We start from the raw sequence: 19965 nt of genomic DNA on the forward strand, positions 1-19965 counted from the left end.
ATTTTTTGGCACCATCAAGAAGTGGTTTGGAGGTGGTTTGAGTGTGCCCCCACCTCCAGGGCTGGGTTTGGAGGTGGGAGAGGAGAAGGATTCTCCCCCTTTCCCAATGTTCTGCTGGAAATGAAGGACACTTCTCCAGGCTGCTGCTGCCCTGGTGACAGGGTCACGTCCCCTCCCTGTTTCAATGAATATTGGCAGTTACAGAAAGCTGGGATGGAAATTCCCCTTCCAGCTGGGTCCATCCCTCTCTAGAACTGCTGTTTTCTTTGCTGTTTTTCCCCAGTTTCAATTTCCCCCCATCTCTCCCTTTTCCCCACATTTTTTAATGCTTTCAAGCTGACTGAGTTGATTCTGTGCTTCTGCTCCCATCTCATTTGGTGAGGGAATGAGAAGAGCGTGAGTTCATTTGCTGAATCTTTTTAACAAACTTCTCCTTGCTTTGAGGAGTTGAGAGTGATAAATCACAGTCTTCATCGTTGTGGGTTCTGACAGCAACATGGAAATATTTTTAAACAAAGGAATCAAAAATCACATCTTTATCTAATGAATAAACAAAGGAATCAAAAATTACATCTTTATCTAATGAATAAATCACCCTTGGTGCAGCAACAGCCCAGGCAGGGCTTCACCATGGCAAATGCAGGCATATTTACAGTACCTGGGCCAGAGAACAACAGCCTGATCCCTGAATCCTTAAATCCCAACCTGATCACTGAATCCTTAAATCACACCCTGATCCCTGAATCCTTAAATCACAGCCTGATCACTGAGTCCTAAAACCACTGCCTGGTCCCTGAATCCTTAAATCCCAACCTGATCCCTGAATCCTATAATGACAGCCTGATCACCAAATCATTAAATACCAACCTGATTCCTATATTCTTAAATCCCAACCTGACCCCTGAATCCTCATCTCCAGCACCCCACAGCAGAGATGAGAGAACAGCAAATATTTCAAACTCAGCAGCATCACTGGGACTTCTTGGGCTTTGGTGCATCTGAAAATGGAGATCTCTGACACTTCCAGCTGAAACTTCCAGGCTGAACGTTGCCTCCAGGGTTGGAAGGGGCATTAAATCCCATCCATCCCATCCCATCCCATCCCATCCCATCCCATCCCATCCCATCCCATCCCATCCCATCCCATCCCATCCCATCCCTTTAGAGGCTGCCTAGAGCAGAGGCTGGACAGTGTTAAAGGAATAAAGCAGGGATTTATTAAAAGGCTTCCTTCAAAGGACACACCTTGGGCAGTACAAGAGCCTGGCTGAGGGTACACCCAAGATGGACCATGGGTCCCAAGTTTTCACACTTCTATAAGTTTTGGTCCGTTTCCATATTGGGGTTAATTGTCCAATTTCAGTCCCACCCTCCCAGTTTGCTCTCCTCAGTTTGCTGTTGTTTGCACTTTCTGGGCCTGAAGCTGCAGTGGTGTCCTTGGTTCTGGAGCTGGAAAAGGATTGTTCTGACTGAACTGTGAGGAGAACTTGCTGACACTTTATATGAAGTTCGGAGTTACACACTAATGCAGGACAGAATCTGGAAAATAAGAAAGCTCAAACTTAAGGCATCACAGGGACACCTGCCACTGTGCCAGGTGCTGCCAGCCCCAATGTCCAGCCTGGCCTTGGGCACTGCCAGGGCTCCAGGGGCAGCCACAGCTGCTCTGGCAATTCCAGCCCAGCCCCTGCCCACCCTGCCAGGGAACAATTCCCAATTGCCAAGATCCCATCCAGCCCTGCCATTCCTCTGGCACTGGCAGCCATTCCCTGGCTCCTGTCCCTCCAAGCCTTGTCCATGATTCCTACCAGCCCAGCCCAGCCTGGGAGCAGCAGGGGCTCATCCCAGAGGAGGAGGAATTCACCATTACTATGGAAAGGGAAGAGCCAGGAGGAGCTGCTGTGATCTGCTCCATGGAGAAGGTGCAGCCCAACACACAGAAGAGCTGCCTGATCCCATTCCATGCTCCCCAGGAGTGAAGCAGGTAGGGAACAGGGCTTGGCCAGGGCTGGGGGTGAGGTGGGAGCCCATGGAGAGGCCAAAGTCCCTCTCTTGGGTGACGAGGTCTCCGGTTGGTGTTGAGATGACCCCAAGGTGTTGGAAAGGCTCTTTCACCCAGCCCTGAGACTGAAGAAGACAGGATTCCATGGCTCTGATTCTCAAGGCTGTTTATTTTTTGCTTATCTATAACTTTCTTTCTCTGACCTGTCGAGGTCTGTCTGGCAGGTTGGTTTGTGGCACACTGACCAGCTTGGGCTGGTGTTATCTTTTTATATTAAGAACTACATATACATTATTTACAATAGTTTTCCAATATCTATCACCTATGTTAGACAGTCTGTCTCTACTCTAAACCAATCCGGAAGTGCCACCATCACAGCAGAAGATGGAGGCTAAGAAGGAGAAAGACAGCACACACCTAAATACCTCTATCTTGCCTCTTGAACCCCCATTCTAAAACCCAAAAATTCTACATTTTCACCCTGTAATAAATTCACTATCATTCCATTCAAACGTTTGCGTCTTGTAATTCTTCACACAAAGTTGGTAATTGTTTCCAAGGGCTAAAATCAAAGGCACAGGTGTTTTTGACTCTGTGCCAAGGTCTCCAAACACAGGGGAGAGATCTGTCAGGGTCTCAAGTCCTCCAGGGCAGCCAGAGGAATGTCCTGGGTTCTGACACTTGGGGAGATTACCCCAGCAGCCTGGTGTCTCCTCAGCCAGGGTGAAAGGGAAGCTTCAGATCAGTGTCTGCCCTGTTATCCCAAATTCCCGTGTGGAAACCTCTGGAATATGAAGTGAGAGTTCAGGAGAGCAGGTGAGCCTCTAGAATGTATGCTGGGCAATAATTAGCTAATTAACAGTCTTCTGCTTGGCTGCAGGGAATGTGCAATACATTCCCCATGGAATGGGGAGTACTGAACCTGTAATGGATCCCAAACTCTCCCCTTCACTGTCAGGCACAGCAAGCAAGGGGAGCTGCCTCAGAGCTGAGAGCTTGTGTCAGACCCAGAGGTGACCTGAGAGCTCTTCTCCAGACAGAAGGAGTCTGGGGTTCTCTGAACGAGGCCTTCAGGCAGCATTAAAGGGCTTTTCTGTCCATGTCCAAGTGTCCAGGCCAGGTTGGACAGGCTTGGAGCAGCCTGGCACCGTGGAAGGTGTCCCTGGCCTGGGTGGGCTTTAGGGTCCCTTCCAACCCAAACCATCCCGGGATTCCCTGATTCCCTGGCAGCAGCCAAGATCCTTTGGATGTGAATATCACTGTGTGTTGTGGGGTCTGAAACCCTTGATCAGTGTTCCCCTATAAATCAGAACACCATGGATCATCCCAGAACAGCCCCCTGTAATATCAATGACAGCGAATTGGTGCCCCCATCCCTCCCCTCACGTTCATCACTGCTCTGGCACGGTGACACCGGTGACAAAGCCATCAGTTACTGCTGCTGCTCCCCAGCTCCCCCGGGCCTCCCAGCCATGCCTCAGGAATGATTAATTAAAGGGAAAAACAAAAGACAGTAACTTAATTCAGAGGCGCAACAGCTTTAGCAATGGAGTCTTGTTATTTGTCTATTTTTTAATGTAGTTCTTGCAGAAACTCTTCATTTTCATACGAATGCAGCAGGGAAATGTCCCCGTGTGTGCCACTGGGACCGGGATAATTAATGGATCTAATGTGAAAGTTTAAGGTTCATTAGGTTTGGAATTCCAGCAGGTTTTTAATCAAGCATGTTCCAGCAAATCATTAAAAGCTAAACATAATTTGTAAAATCCTGCAGTGCTGGGAGCTGGCTGAGGGCAGGGACGGTGGCACCTCTGCCACCTGTCACATCAGGCAGGACAGCGACAGGTGACACAAGCGATGTGTCCTTGGCAGGGAGCAGAGGGAGCTGGGAAAGGGCCGATTTCCCGATAATGGTGACAATTAAGGGACAGCCAAGTCAAAGTCAGCGGTGGCAGGGTGATGTCCCCTCCCTGCCATTAGCCTGTTACTCATCACAAGGTGTTAATTATGGTACAAGGGGCCTGTGGCAGCTCGGCCATGCTGGGAGATTCCTGGAATTCCCGATCCCATCAGAATGGAGAGGCTGAGCAGGGACTGCTGTCCCCAGCCACACCCTGGGAATGAGGCACCGAGGAACCCCAGAGACCCCTCAGACACAGCACAGTGACCTCAGTGAGGCTGGCAAGTCCTGATCTGGAGAGTTTGGGTCATTCCTCATTGATAAATGCCTGGGATCCCAGAGAAAACAGCTCTGGGAGCAGCTGTGCCAGCCCCTGTGGCACTGAGGAGACTCTGAAGGAAGTTTGGGACAAGGGGGGAGTTTTCCTCTGCAGCTCCAGGGCTGCTGCAGATGGGCCTGGGCTCCCTCTGGCCATGCAGGGCAGCAGAAAGCTGCTCCTCTGGCAATGCAGGGGGCAAAGGCTGCTGTGCTGTGCCAGGCTCAGATTGGATCCAGGTAGGAATGCTTGGCTCCTGCCCTGGGCGCAGCATCTGCCCATGGGATGCTGGAATTGGATCAGCCCTGCAGGGACACTCAGTGGCCATGGAGAGCAGAGATCTCCTGGAGGGAGGATTGGCTGTGGGAGAGATCAAGAAAAACTGCCCCAAGAGCAGCAGAGAACTGCCCCAGCTCTGACAGAGGGTGACAGAACACACACACATTTTACAACCCAGGACACCTCAGACAGTGCTCCATGTTTTTGGGATCCCAAAGCAGGAAAGGAGGCTGCCCTGGCTGTCAGAAGAGAAGTGCTGCAGGAGATTGAGTCATGGCCTCTGGGATTCAAAGGAGAGGCAAAGGCAGAGCTGCAGGGCTGGGAAGGAGCCCTGAGCTGCCCCTGGACCCTTGGCAGTGCCCAAGCCCAGGCTGGAACACCCTGGGACATTGGGAGGTGTCCCATGGCAGGGGAAATGGGGTGAGTTTGAATTTCCCTTTCTTCCTCTGGCAAGCTGTGAGGATCCACCTGGTGCCCTCCAGCACTGGCTTTTATCCTGCACCCTCCCAGTGCCAGCCCTGCAGGGATCCCTCAGGCAGCCCTGGCTGTCAGTGTCAACCTGCACTCAGAGAAGTTTGGCAACAACATCTGATCTTTATTTTATCAATTTGCTTTATTCTTCCCTGTCTCCTGCAGATGTTGTCAACCATCTGCTGGAGCTGGGATGAGAGCTCAAGTGCAATCCCAAATCTGATTGCCCCAGCTCCTTCTGGTGCTGAAATTTCTGGGACAATTCACCAGGCATGACAGAAAAGTCTCCCTGTGCCAAACTAATGCTGAACAGCAACATTTGTGTTTCTAAACCAGGAATTATAAGGAGTGTAATTCCTGGAATTACACTCCTTATAATGCTGAATGCTGAACAGCAATATTTGGGTTTCTACACCAGGAATTATGAGGGGTGGAGAGTGCTGAACATCAGCATTTGGGTTTGTATCAGCTGGCTATCAACAGGGTGTCTTCATGCCTCACCTCGAGCATTTCATCTGCCCACAGAAGAGGAAAAAAAGAGATTAAAAGGAAACATTTTTGTAAGCTCTGCTTAGAAGGAAAATGCCTTTTTCCTCATTGCTGTTCTGCTTCTAAACCTAGCCCTCCCTAAAGCTCTGTGTGGCCCTGACACCCTCCTGGAGGTGCCTTTTAAATCGTGTTTCTTTCATGTCCCACTCTGAACCAAACATCTCTGGCCTTGTTTCTGTTACAGGAGATGAGAATTCCCGAGGATTTGTTGTGGCAGGTGACCACCCAGGTGACACTGAGGAGGCAGCTGGGTTTATTACTGCTTTGAAGACCGTTTATTTATTCATTTCGTGCCCAAAACATCACAAAATGGGTTGAATCCCTGCTCTAGAAGGGTCTGAACAAATCCCACTCTGCTTTTTGGGTTTGCAGCCCTCCATGGAAGGCCCAGCCCTGGCTCTGGCTCCTCCTGACAGCAAAGTGAGGACACTTTGGATGACTCTGAGTTTTCCAGGAGCCAGGGATCTGCTCCACCACTTGTTGGCAATGGGGCAGGGAGTGGTGACTTTTGAGGGATGTGACTTTTCCAGTCATGCTCATTCCATCAGTGTGATTATTCCACAGCTTTTGGAGTGTTAAAACCCAAGTTTACACATTTTTGGAGCTTCTGCAAATGGTCTAGTGTCCAATTCTGTAATAAAAGCACATCCTCTGTCCCAAAAGTTCATGGCCCCAGCCATTTTCACAGCTCCTTGTTTATTTTCCCCTGGTTTAGGTCACGCTCAAGTCTCAGCTTTGTCCCAAGTGCCATCACAAATGTCATTAAAGTTCCCTCCCTGAGTCACATTCCACATCCACCCTCCTCCTCCCCGCAGCACCTCCTCAAAATGTGAATATCAGCAGTGATTTATGGGGTACTTTCACTGTTTCTGACACTGTGTTGAGCATCTGCTCTTTGATGTGCACTTCAGCACCGGGGAAATTTAACTTTAACAGTCTCTGTAGCATTTCCAATTACTTTTGATTATGAAATAAGGGGAAATTCAGTGAACTTTGCCAATCTGCTTTTGATGGGTTTCATGGCTTTTATATTTCTGTAAGATGGGAGATTTGTGTGAGGAAAAGGCCTGATTCCTGATGGGGCATGGATCAGGCAGCGGGAATTATGGCATTTGTCCTGACACAATGGTTGTTCCCCCTCTAATTGCACAGAATCAACCTCACTAATGATAAAACACTTTCTTCTCCTCCGACACCGAGCACACACAGCCCTGGAAGTTTCTCTGTCATCCCAGACAGGAGATGAAAACACACAATGCTGGAAGCAGGGAAGGGAAAGATGGATCAGTCTGAGGGTTATTGCTCTGCTGTCTGCAGGACAAAGGGAAAAATCAGAATTAGGCAGAATAAAGCCCTAAAGGAGCCCCATTAAAAGTGGCTGACTCGAGGCAGCTCCTGGTTCTGTGGGGCTGTTTGTGCCTGGGAATGTGGCTGGAGCTGCTGTGCTGGGGCAGTGAGGGGACAGATCCCAGCCATGGGGACAGGGACAGTGTCCCCGAGCCAGGGGCACCCAGGGAGCTCCTTTTGGCACAAATGGGCCTTCCCCCATGACTGCTTGGGGTCATTTGCCATTTCTGTTTCTCCCAGAGGGAGAATGGCATGACAGAGCTCTTCCAGAGGCTCCAAAGGAGATGTGCTGTGTCAGGATGGGCTGAAATCATCCCATGGCCAGGACAGGGATTAAAATTCACAGAATTCATAGAATTCCCAGAAGTTGGGTTGGAAGAGACCTTCAAGACCATCGAGTCGAACCCAGCCCCAACACCTCAACTCAACCCTGGCACCCAGTGCCACATCCAGGCTTTGTTAAACACCCCAGGGATGGTGACTCCACCACCTCCCCGCAGGAGAATCTGGGGAAAGCAACAGGAATTCCTCACTCCTGGCCTGTCAGGGCACCATGGTGTGCACAGAGCAAACACCAAAGTAAAGCCCCATGGAAGAACCCCCTTGGAATATATGAGAATCAACAGAGCTCCTGGCCCCAGCAGCAAATCCTTCATTGCAGACATGGCTCCCCTGAGAGGCTGGAATGGCTCCCAGGTGTGCCTGGAGCTGGATGCAGTGTCCCTGTACCTGCTGGACACTGAGGCTTACACCCTAATTCCCAGTGTTGGGGAAGATGAAACAGGAAAGCCTTATTAATATGATTGTCTGGCAAAGGATTTTGAGAATATGGAAACTATAGGCAAGATTGAAATGAAAGGAAGCTTTGAGATCCCTCAGTTACTGAACAACTGGAAAACAATGGCATGGCCAGCTGAAGGTGATCCCCTTTGGATCAAACAATCCCCTCTGCTTGCAGACAGGCCCAAGGCTCAGAGCAGACCCTGCCAGCTTGGCAGAAGGGGCCCAAAGAGGAGTTTTTAGGGTTTAAAATGTAACCCAGTGTGGTAATGTAATGATTCTTATAGGCTGTAGGAAATGCTGTAGCATAAGAGCCTGAATGAGGGATGCGGGGCTCCAGGCAGCTCTCCAAAATGCAGTTTATTGTATCCAAGATGTTACAGCAGTCCAGGGTCGTGGGTGACAGAGCTGTGCCTACAGCTGTCAGCTCCAGCTGCGGGCAGGCCTGGAGACCCTTTGGTTTTGGTTACACTGCATTATTAATTTTCTTTTGGTCACAATGCATTATATACTTTTCTTTGCTGAGCATCTCAATACAGAACAACCAATCTATACCTTAACTTTTACCTACAGCCTATCATAACTACTATAATTACCATATTCATGTTACTGTTCTCCAATCACTAAAAGTCAGTACATTACAGTTTGAGCTAGAAGTTTTTTTTCAGTTTTCTTGCAGTGGAAAATTCTGAGACCTTTTTTCTACTTGCAACATGGGCAGGCTTGTTTGCCTGTGGAATCTTCCTGCTTGGTAAAAGCATCTTCTTGTTTGGGGTGGGTTTATCCTTTGCTCTAAGTCTTAAAACCCCTTCCAACTAACACACCCTTTACCTCCCTGGTTATCCAGTAAGACTGGCTCAGCAATTCTTTTCTTCTGTATTAAAACTTGCTTCCATCTCTATTCCTTCTTCTGCCAAACATACATGTCTGTGAGACTTTCTTGTCAAACTTTCATCCTTCCCAACACTATAGGATTTGTATCTTGTACTAGATTGGTTAGTGAGAATTAGAATATTCAACACAGAATAAAATTTTTTGTATTATAACGGGAACTTTGCTCTCTCATCCTCTTTACCAGCTCTTGCCTTCTCTCTCTTTACCTCTCTCCCTCTCTCAGGCCTGCTCTGAGCTGTGGCTGGCAGCTCCCAGCAGGGCCCTGCACCCAGGCCCTTTGCAATAAACCACAAGTTCTACAACCTGGCTTCAGAGACTTCTTGTCTCTGTTCATCCCCATCATCCTAACCCTCCGATGCTCCTACACCCAGGTCTAGGTTTGAATCTGACTGTCTCCACATTCTGAAGCAGGAAGGAAGATCCTGGCTCTTTTCTCTTCACAGCTTCCCCCCAAACTCCATATCTCACTCCCTTTATGGTCCTTCAGCGATCTCCCCTACTTAAACAAACACAGACTGAGCATTATTTTCCTGTAGGGGTCGGGAGCTGCTGTGTAAAATAGGAATTTTCATGTGCAATGGCACATGTCTGATGCAATTCAAATGCTTTTCACCCTCCTGGGCATAATTACTGGGAAGAATGAGAAAAAGGTTCCTTGGAACCATGGCACAATTCACACCCCGAGCCCCTCCTGGTGCCAATGAAAGCAATTTCATTACTGTTCCAGCACTGATCAGCACAGAGCAAATCAAATATCCATCAGCCAAAGCTTGGGTGATCCAGGAGATGACTCCAGAGTGACACTGCCTCGGTAATGAGCCTCTGTGTGGCACAAAGGAATCGGAGTTATTGAATCCCAGGAACTGGCAATTTGTGCCCTCTCAAAGGCACTGCAGTCCCTGTCCCTGTGTCACCGGGTGCCACCGGCCGGAGCCGGGCTCAGCCCGGTTTGTTCCTGGCTCTGTCAGATCCCCAGGGCACAGAATGTGACAGGCAGGACCTGCAGGGATTGCCTGCAGCCTGGGCAGGGCCTGGCTGGGCACAGGGCCCGTGGTGCCACATTGGTGCTGCTGCTGTGGAGCTGCTGCTCAGAGCCCAGAGCGCTGCCAGGGCTGCCCCAGCTGGGCCAGAGGTGTCCTTTCCTGTGGATCACAGGCTCGGGCTGATTTCATCAGGGGCTGGCAGCTCAAAGTGCTGGTTTGACAGTCAAAGGACCAATCTGACACCAGACCAGAAAAAACATCTGCCCACAGGCAGAGTTTGCTGCTCGTTATTTTCTCATCAGCTCCTCGGCCACTTGGCTGCTCTGCATCACCCGGGTGGGAATGAGAGGGAAGGGGTGAGGAAGGGTAAAACCCGAGGCTACTCGAAAAGATCGGATCAGTGACACCAAGATTGCAGCCTGAGGGCACAAAACCTGCTCCTGGGGGGGCTGGGACCTGGTGTCACCCTCTTTTGGCCCTTTGTGCAACCTCAACCCCTGTCCTGTGCTGCTCAGACACATCCTCTTCATCCCTGAGCCCTTCCTGGATGCACCTGAATCCCCAGGGTCAGTCCCCAGGGTGAGTGCCCGGGGTGAATCTCCAGGGTCAATCCCTGGGATGGATCTCCAGGGTCAATCCCCACGGTCAGTCCCTGGGGTGAATCCCCAGCATGAATCCCCAGGGTGAATCCTCAGGGTGAGTCTCCTGGATGAATGAAGGGATTAATCCCCAGGATGAATCCAGGCTCTATCCCCAGGGTCAGTCCCCAAGGTGAATCTGCAGGCTCAATCCCCAGGCTCAATCCCCAGGGTCAGTCCCCAGGCTGATTCCCTAGGATCAATCCCCAGGGTCAGTCCCCACCAGGGTGTTGGTGTCCTCCCCTGGGGTCTGAGGGGTTCTGCAGGACCAGCAGAGTGGGGTGCAGGCAGCCAAGGAGCAGCTTCTTCCTCCACAGCATTGCCAAAAGAAAAGGGGGATTTTGTCACTCTCAACAATTCCCTGTTCATATTCCCACTCTCATTTGTTTGTTCAGTTCCTCCTGTACCTGTTCTGTTGATTATTCCAATGTGGTTTTCCCTTCCTTTCCTTCCAGAAGTCCTGGGAGCTGCTGTGTGTCACACAGAGCTGTCACCTGCTGTCACCTGCCATCCCTGGGAGCTCAGGGCCCTGGCAGTGACACCTCAGGCTCATCACCTGCTCCTGGCAGGCCCAGCTGCAGATCCAGCCATGAATCATTTGGGCTACAAATGAGGTGATCCCTGAGCTCCCAGCTGGCCATGAGTGCGAGAATCAGAAAAACAGAAAATTCTACAGACTCTAAAAAGTTTGATCTACAGCCTTAGAAGAAACTTAGACTGATGTAAAAATAAAATACACAGACTTCAAACAAAAAATCATAAACAGAAAATCATAAAACAAAATAATGAACAAAAAAATAATAAAATAAAAAATAGCAAACTTATATTTCTGTAGTTTTGAGTAAGAATACACTTTAAGTAAATGAGAAACTGTGGATAAGATGGTGAATGGTTTATAGTAATGTATTAATATAAGCTAAGAGTTTAGAAGTTATAATAAAAGCATATGTGTGCATGTGAGACAGAAGCCTATCAGGCAAAAGTATCCATAGTGCAGCAGAAATAGGTAAAGTAATAAGTTAGGAAAGCAAAATAAACCTTGTAACATCTATTAATTATGGTAAAAAGTTATATACTACCTTATAATGAAGAAACTACTATAAACTACTAAAACTACTAAACTACTAAAATTTGTAACGGCTTTGTACTATAACCAACTACCAACTCCTCTAAAATCTCTTTATCTGAACAATAAATCATTCTTAACCTGATGATAATCCCATCCCTTCATTACAAACAGCCCCAGTGGTACATGAGAGCAGCTGAGGCACACGTGGAGCTGGCAGCACATGGCTGGAGCAGCCCAGAGGAAGGGATGAATATTTATTATGGAAGTGCTGCAGTTGTTCTGATCCTTGTCGTGTCTCTGTGTCACTGATAACCCATCCTAGCAGGATGCTCCAGGTGTGCTTGGAGACAGCATTAAATGTAAGAGCCTCAGGGCTCTCCAAATTCTGCCACCCCAAAGGGTTGAGGAACTTCAATGAACAACCTGTCCTTAATACCAGTGGTTTAGTTCTCACTCTCTTCCCTTCTTGCTCTTAAAAATCTCTTTAGTGATTTAAAACTCAGGACCATTTTTCTCTTCTTATCAGGTTTTTCACTTTAACCTCTCTGCTGTTCCCCTCTGAAGCAGATCAGAGCTTATCAAAGCTTGGATCTCCTCTCTGTGAGGCTGGGCCTGTATTTACAGCCAGTGGGCCCAAACTGACAGCTGAAAATGCTCTTTTTTCTGAGTCCATAAACCAGTCCTGAGAGCTGCTGGGAGAATCCAGAATCCTGGGTGTCCCAGCACCCCCAGGGGACACAGAGGGACACAGGGAGAGGTGACCCAGCACAGGTTTTTTGTGCTGTCCTAAACCACCCATTGCAAACTCTGTTTTTAGAGTAGGACTGGAGCAGAAACCCCAGAAGCTTTCACTGGGAATTATCTCCCTGTGTTTTCGATTTAGAAACTTGAGGTGAAGTTTCACTTGAGCTGCCAGAATTTAACAAAATTCCCAGTGAGGGCAAGTTCACATAATTTCCCTGAGGTGTTGCCACAGCGGAGGGGACAGTCCTGGATAACTGAGAAAGGGAAAACCCCAGGTCTGGTGTTACAGACATCTTTTATGGAAAATCCTCTCCTTAGGATTTTTCCTCCTGAGAAGCTGAGAAACCTCAGGAACAAAATGTAAACATTGATTATCTGCTGCTGTGGAATGCAACAGGTGCATCTGTGATTGGCCCATGTTGGTTGTTTCTAATTAATGGCCAATCACAGCCCAGCTGGCTCACACAGAGTCTGAGACACAAACCTTTGTTATCATTCTTTTCTATTCTTACCTTAGCTAGCCATCTGATGAAATCCTTCCTTCTATTCTTTCAGTATAGTTTTATTGTAATATATATCATAAAATACTAAATCAGCCTTCTGAACCATGGAGTCAGATCCTCATCTCTTCCCTCATCCTGGGACCCCTGTGAACACCGTCACAGTCTGGGACACCTGAAACCCTCAGGCAAGGCAGAGTGAGGGCAGTTCTCAGAGCACAACAAGGACCTTGGCTGCCGTAGAGCAAAGCCAGCCCAGGAAATGCTGTGCCCACCACGAGAGAAGGACTCGAGGTGCAGTCCTGTTGCGGAACGTGAAACAGGAAAGCCTTATAAATATGATTGCCTGGCAAAAGATTTTGAGAATATGGAAACTATAAGTGAGATTGAAATGAAAGCAAGCTTTGAGATCCCTCAGTTACTGAACAACTGGAAAACAATGGCATGGCCAGCTGAAGGTGATCCCCTTTGGATCAAACAATCCCCTCTGCTTGCAGACAGGCCCAAGGCTCAGAGCAGACCCTGCCAGCTTGGCAGAAGGGGCCCAAAGAGGAGTTTTTAGGGTTTAAAATGTAACCCAGTGTGGGAATGTAATGATTCTTATAGGCTGTATGGAAATGCTGTAGGATTTGTATCTTGTACTAGATTGGTTAGTGAGAACCAGAATATTCAACACAGAATTTATGGTATTGTAACAGGAACCTCACTCTCTCATCCTCTTTACCGTGCTCTTGCCTTCTTTCTCTTTACCACTCTCTTTACCTCTCTCTCCCTCTTTGGGCCCTGCTCTGAGCTGTGGCTGGCAGCTCCCAGCAGGGCCCTGCACCCAGGCCCTTTGCAATAACCCACAAGTTCCCAGCCCTGGCTGCAGAGATCTCTGGTCTCTGTCCATCCCCACTGTCCTACCCCCATCGTTCCTCCACAGTCCCCTCTTTGCACATCCCTGATTTGTGCAGGAATTGCTGCTGTTCCCAGCACAAACAAACCCTCAGTGCCCCAGAGCTGCAGCTCCCCCATCCCCAGCACATCCAGAGCCCAGCTGGGATGTGCCAGGATGCTCCTGGCTGGGGCTGTCCCCACCTGACAGCTCCTACCTGAGCTGGCCCATTTGCTGTTGTTTCAGCTCCACTTGGCAGGTTTGTTCCTCTTCCAAGTGTCCTCAGCTCTGGAGCTCCCAGTGCAGATTTCAATGAGGAAGATTTACATCATTCCAAGCCCACAATCAATTTTCAATGGTGATTTGTGGCTCCCCTGTAGCTGCACCTGTCTGACAGAGATCTGGGGTTAACTACATCCCTTTCCAGGCTCACATCCTTCTCCTGGTGCAGAGGGCTCTGCCAGCCTCTGCTTCACAGCACAAATCATTATTTTCAGCTGCTTTGTCATTTTTGAGCTTGATGTCTAAAGGGTTTTGATAGCCCCTGCAAAGTTGCCATTACAGCAGGCTGCCCATGAATCCATTCACCAGCTCTGTGCATCCAGGGAATTTTGCTGACATCTTTGGATGATTGGCACTGCAGCGCTGCCTTTGGAAATGAACACAAGTGGAGCTGATTTTCAGGCTCGGCTGAAAAATCTACATCCCGAGGAGGTTTTTTTTTTTTGGTTGTTTTAGTGTTTTAACATCTCCCAATTAACATGGAAAATATCTTTTGAAGAGCTTTTGTCTGGGAGACAGATCAAACAGGAGCAGACACCTCCTAAGCACTGCAGGAGCAGCCTCTGTGGAGGATTCGTGGATGAAGAGTAAGAAAAGGTCAGATTTATGCTGGGCTGTAATCAGTGCAAGCGTTCCCTTGAACACTGGATTTTTAAAGGTCCTTTGGCATCTAATGATGTCAAATTATTTCACAGAGTCCTGTGCTGTGTTTGAAGGCATGTCCAGCCTGTTACAAACCGATGGCTCAGAAATTGCCCTTGTGAGCAGCTCCAGCACTCAGGGATGCTGCCCCAGGCAGTGCTGGTGCCCAGGAATCCTGAGCAAGGACATTTCCAACTCCCTGAACTGATGGATTTCCCCTTTTCCACCTGCAATGTGGGAGCTTTACTTCCAAAATTTAATGTGTGAGCACTGCCAGGCTCCCAGGGTCAGACCTCAGGGGATCCAGAGCTGAATGATCCCATCTGGATCTGCCTCCCAAACTGGCAGCTCCTCCCATCAGTCCTGGTGCTTTCTGCCCCACTTTTACCCCTCCCAACCTCTCCTTTTCCATCTCTGGGCTTTGCCCTGCAGCTGTTACAGGAGGAGCTGTCTGGATCTTCACATAATTAATAATTTTCCGAGATGGGGAGCTGGGACTTGATTGAATTTGGGGCACACCAGCCTGAAAATGGGTATAAAATCCCACTCTGGTTTGGGTGGGAGGGAGCATAAAGCTCATCCATTCCACCTCTGCCATGGGCAGGGACACCTTCCACTGTCCCAGGGTTCTCCAAGCCCCATCCATCCTGGCCTTGGACACTTCCAGGAATGGGCAAACTGGACAAACTGGTGTGTCACTGTCACATTTTCTGGGAAAAATCCCTTTGCCAGGATTTCTTCTCCGGGGGAGCTGAGAAGCCTCAGAGAAAAATGAAAACAATAATTATCTGTTTGCTTCTCCTTGTGTTTTGCTGCTTTGGAATGTGGTTGGAGATTGTTTATCCAACAGGTGAATTGTTGTTACTTAATGACCAATCACTGTCCAGCTGTGTTGGGACTCTGGAAGAGGTCACAAGTTTTTCATAATTATCTTGTTAAGCCTTCTGTAACTATACTGTCTCTATTCTTTAGTAAAGTTTTAGTATAGCGTTATTTAATATGATATCATAAAATAATAAATTAGCCTTCTAAGCACATGGAGTCAGATTCATCATTTCCTTCCTGCCATGGGGGGAAGGCCACAGTGGCGTTCCAAGGCTGGCAGGAACCCCTGCAGGGCACACCTGCCCCAAGACAGGGCATGCTCACTTTGGAAGGTGAATACAAACCATTAAAATCCAGTCAAATAAAGAGATCCATGCAAAAATCCCTCCTGATGCCTGACCTGACCCTCCTCTGGCCCAGCTCGAGGCCTTTTCCCCTTGTCCTGTCGTTGATTTCCTGGGAAAAGAGGCCAAAGCCCCCCTTGCTGAAGCCCCTTGGGGTGTTTGGTTCCTGCTCCATGACAGCTACATCCAGCCTGTGTCACTGTCCCTGAGCTCCATGGCAGCAGTGACACCACGAGCTGTGCTCTGATTCCCTCACACCAGGGTGATCCCTGGCAGGATCAAAGCTGACAGGGTCCCTCTGAGTCCTGCCAGGCTCAGCTCCTCTGCACGAGCAGGGTTTGGTGGTGATTAGAGATGAAAGGTGATTGTTTCACCTCCTGCCCCCTCAGCTCCCTCTCTGCTCACAGAATCCATCTCTCTGCATCATTTCCATCATTTCCCAGGTATTTTCTCCCAAGGAGGAGTTCCCATCTCTCCTCAAGAACCAGAACTTTCTAAGAGCTAAAAGAGGTGAAGTTCCTCCCAAACCCCCATTGTCCCTTGGTTTGGGTGTCACCATGGCCCATCCTGGGGCCAATTCCTCTGATTCTGCTCCAGGGCTGGGTGGAGTGAGGGGAATTATGTATCACAACAGTCCAGAATCCATCTCTCTGCATCATTTCCATAATTTCCCAGGTATTTTCTTACTCCCAAGGAGGAATCCCCATCTCTCCTCAAGAACCAGAACTTTTCAAGAGTTAAAAGAGGTGAAGTTCCCCCCAACCCCTCATGGTCCCTTGGTTTTGGTGTCACCATCCCCCAGCCTGGACTGGGGCCAGTCCCTCTGATTCTGCTCCAGGGCTGGGTGGAGTGAGGGGAAGAGCAAACCGAATGTGACAAACTGTGTTCTTAATTAATTTACATCCAATTAGCATTAATTAACAGCTGGCTACAGTATCACCCCGTGTAATTATGTATCACAATAAATAATCCCAGGCTGCAGGGGGAAGGCAGAGCAGGGAAAATTCTCCAGTTGCAGTGGGATGATCCTCAAAATACCCTAAGAACAGCTCCCAGCATGGATCCAACCCCTCCCTGTGCCTCTTTTCACCAAAAAGGGAATATTTGCACCCAATCCTTCCCCAATCAGGTTAGGATTGCAGGACTGGGGAGGGTTCAAGGAATGCTCAGCCCTTGAGAACTCCCCAGTTTGGGATTCCTGATTTTTTCTGCTCTTTTGAGATGTGTGGAGCTTTTCCCCGCTGCAGGTGGAGGTGGAGAAGTGCAGCCAGAAGAGTTAATCCTTTAAAATATATTTTTTAACATGGCAGCAAAGGTGTAATTGCAATTTCTCATGCTGGGGACACAGGATGGACAGGAGATCCAAGGGGAGGTCAAGGGGGTTCCAGTCTGGAGGGTGCTAAGAACATTACAAACAGGACAAAAACCCCAAAAATAACAGGGGAAAGGATCATTTTAGGAGCAGGAAAGCAAACACAGTCTGAGGCTGGCTCCCCAGCAAGCTGCAGCCCTTTGCTCTGGTTGATCCTCCCTTTTCCACTGAGCAAATTCAGTGTGACACTCACAGAGAGGCCGCTCGTGGGGAATGGGCAGATTTTTGTCAGGTTGTATAAATGGATTAGCCCAAGTGACACCGTGTGGGAGGCAGAACCATCTGAAGAGGAACAAAATCACCTCTCCCTTACAAGGTCTGGATTTCACCTTCCATTCCAATGCCAATTGGAAGTGGCACTGCGGGTAATGGACTTGGTGAGATGTTAAATGGAAAAGCACAGGCGAGATAAATAATCTGTGAGTGCTGGTGGTGTCAGAGCAGCGGGAAAAGCCAAGGGCTGGGGGAGGCTGCACGGCTGCTCTGCGTGCAGAGGTTAAAAAGAGCTTTTTAATAACCCCAAAATGTGAGTTGGAGTCTGTGCTGGTGTTTGAGGGTCCCCAGGACGAGGGAAGAGAGGAGAATCTTGACTCTGTGTTTCAGAAGGCTGATTCATTATTTTATGATATAAAAGGAAATGATATGCTAAAACTATACTAAATAAAGAGAAAGGTGACATCAGAAGGCTAGCAAAGAATGATAATAAAATCTTGTGACTGACTAGAGAGTCCAACACAGCTGGACTGGGATTGGTCATTAAGTAAAAACAATCCACATGGACCAATCAAAGATGCACCTGTTGTAAACCATCTCCAGACCACATCCCACAGCCATCAGATAATTATTGTTTACATTTCTTTTCTGAGGCTTCTCAGGAGAAAAAACCTACTGAAAGGATTTTCATAAAATGTGTCTGTGACGGGAGTCATACTTCAAGTGCCAGCTGAAGCTGTTTTGGTGTTAGAAAGGTAAAAGTGGGCTGGTTTGGCCACAGGATTCCTCTGTGGCTGCTGAGCTGCTGCTGAAGGGCTGGGATCTAATCCCGGGTGGAATGGAGGTGGGACACAGGAGGAACCAGGGGAGCTTTATTCCCACAGAGCCCATTCCTCATGCCCTTTCAGGCCAGGATGGATTCCTGCTCACCTGGAGCAAGTGAGACTGAGCTCCATGGGCCTGTGAGCCCCTGTGCCTGCCCAGGATGGAATTTGGGATGGCCCTTGCCAGGAGCAGACCACAGCAGACCATACCCTTGCCCTGTATGAACCACAGCTCCCACCAGGTGTGATGACGATATCCAGGATTCTCCTGCTGTCTCCAAGGCCCATCCCCGGGCTCAGGGAGCTTGGACAATGCACAGGGTGGGTTCCTGGGGCTCTGCAAAGCCAGGAGTGGGGCTCAGTGACCCTCCTGGATCCCTCCAGCTCAGGACATTCCACGATTCTGGGAGCTTTCCCCTCCCAGCCCCAGCAATTCCCAGTTCTCCAAGAGGTGAAGGAGGCAGCCTCAGTGTGGACATGCCCTGGGACCCTCTGCCTTTGGGGACAGGGCAGGGACAGGCTCTGCTCTGTCCCCCCAAACTCCAACAGCAGCTCCAGGGTGAGCAGAGCTTCCTCCACAGGAATGATCTCATTATTCAGAATCATTCTCACTCTGGGTGCTCAGCCTGAACACCCCACAGAAGGGGGAAAATTCCAACACCTTGGGATGTTTTTATATCCCAGTGTCCTGAAGAGCAAAGTGTTGCTGTCCCAGGGTCTGCTGCAGTGAGGGCTCTGCCCAGCCCCTCTCCCTGCCAGCATTTAATGCCTCCCTAATTCGTGCTCAGACAGAAATGTGGCCCTGAGTCTCCCATTTCCAGAGGAGAGGAGAGGGAGAGGGAGAGGGGAGGGGAGGGGAGGGGAGAGGAGAGGAGAGGAGAGGAGAGGAGAGGAGAGGAGAGGAGAGGAGAGGAGAGGAGAGGAGAGGAGAGGAGAGGAGAGGAGAGGAGAGGAGAGGAGAGGAGAGGAGAGGAGAGGAGAGGAGAGGAGAGGAGAGAGGAGAGGAGAGGAGAGGAGAGGAGAGGAGAGGAGAGGCCCACAGCCCGGCTGGGTTACCCAGGAGTGGTGCCCGAGGTTTCCATCGAGCTCAGCTCCATTTCCCCTTGCCTGGGTCATGCTCTGCCTGCTCAGAGCGCTCAGAATTCCCTTTCCCCCGGGATTTGCCCTCTCCAGGCAGGAATTCCAAAGCAGCCCTGGCAGGAGCAGTTTCCCAGAGTGCAGGCAAAGCTGACTGCTGCCACCCCAAGGCCGCAGCCACTCCCGGTCCCAGGGATTCTGGCATCCTCTGGCAAGTGAGCGGATGCACAAGCATCTCCCAGCCCTCATCTCGCCGGCAGGACAAGGCCACAGAAACATTCCTCCCAAACTCCAGGGGCAGCTCCTGCTGAGGCCTGTCCCGGCTCCTGGAATGCTGCTCCTGTCAGGAGTTTTAGGGGAGGATTCCTTCACCACTCACCTTTTTGACTTCCCTGCTCCAGAGAGAAGCTCGGTGCCAGGCCTCAGGTGGGAATTCAATGCCCAAAATGCTCTGGGAAATGTGGCCCTGAGTGTCCCATTTCCTGCCTATATGAGCCACAGCTCTCACATATCTCTAATTTCCTTTTTAAAATTTTTGTTTCTACAGCAACACCACTCCTTTTCCTCATTTCATTCCTTCCCATGGCTTTAGATCATGGGGGATGATCACCAGGGTGCCACATTTGGAATTCTCCTGACCTGGTGATGGAGGCCCCTCCGGGCTCCAGGGGAGGTTTTCCTGTGGCACCAACGGCCTGGTAACACCATCCAGGCCGCAGAGAGGGGCCAGATCCCCCCAGGAATAAATCCCTGGAGCTCAGCAGAGCCTCACCACCACCACCAAGGGCCGGGGGATGAGCCAAGCCCTGCAGGAGCTGCAGCAAACCCAGATGTGGAATTTGCTCTTTCCCAGCTCCTGATCTCTGCAGTGCCTGTGGTCCCTGGAGCCAAGGGGAGGCTTTAAATCCATAATCCTTTGTGTAAAGCCTCTGCTGGAGAGACATTTGTCCTCTAACAGCATCATCAGCTGCTCAGGAGACAGAGCCAAAGCTTTCTCACCTCGTGCTGACTCTGTTAGCACTGGTGGGAGTTGTTCA

The 19965-nt window shown here is 49.6% G+C and overlaps 1 long non-coding RNA gene across 1 annotated transcript; it reads right to left on the bottom strand.

Annotated features, from left to right (window-relative positions):
* Nucleotides 1-2158: 2158 nt before the first annotated feature.
* On the bottom strand, nt 2159-19442 carry LOC141731310 (uncharacterized). Its single transcript, XR_012583346.1, has 3 exons — nt 19308-19442; nt 13567-13735; nt 2159-2784 (listed from the first exon to the last, which is right to left on the bottom strand). It is a non-coding gene; the product is annotated as an uncharacterized LOC141731310 (long non-coding RNA).
* Nucleotides 19443-19965: the final 523 nt, after the last annotated feature.

This window comes from Zonotrichia albicollis, chromosome 20 (genome assembly GCF_047830755.1).
Source record: "Zonotrichia albicollis isolate bZonAlb1 chromosome 20, bZonAlb1.hap1, whole genome shotgun sequence".
Classification (NCBI taxonomy): Eukaryota; Metazoa; Chordata; class Aves; order Passeriformes; family Passerellidae; genus Zonotrichia; species Zonotrichia albicollis.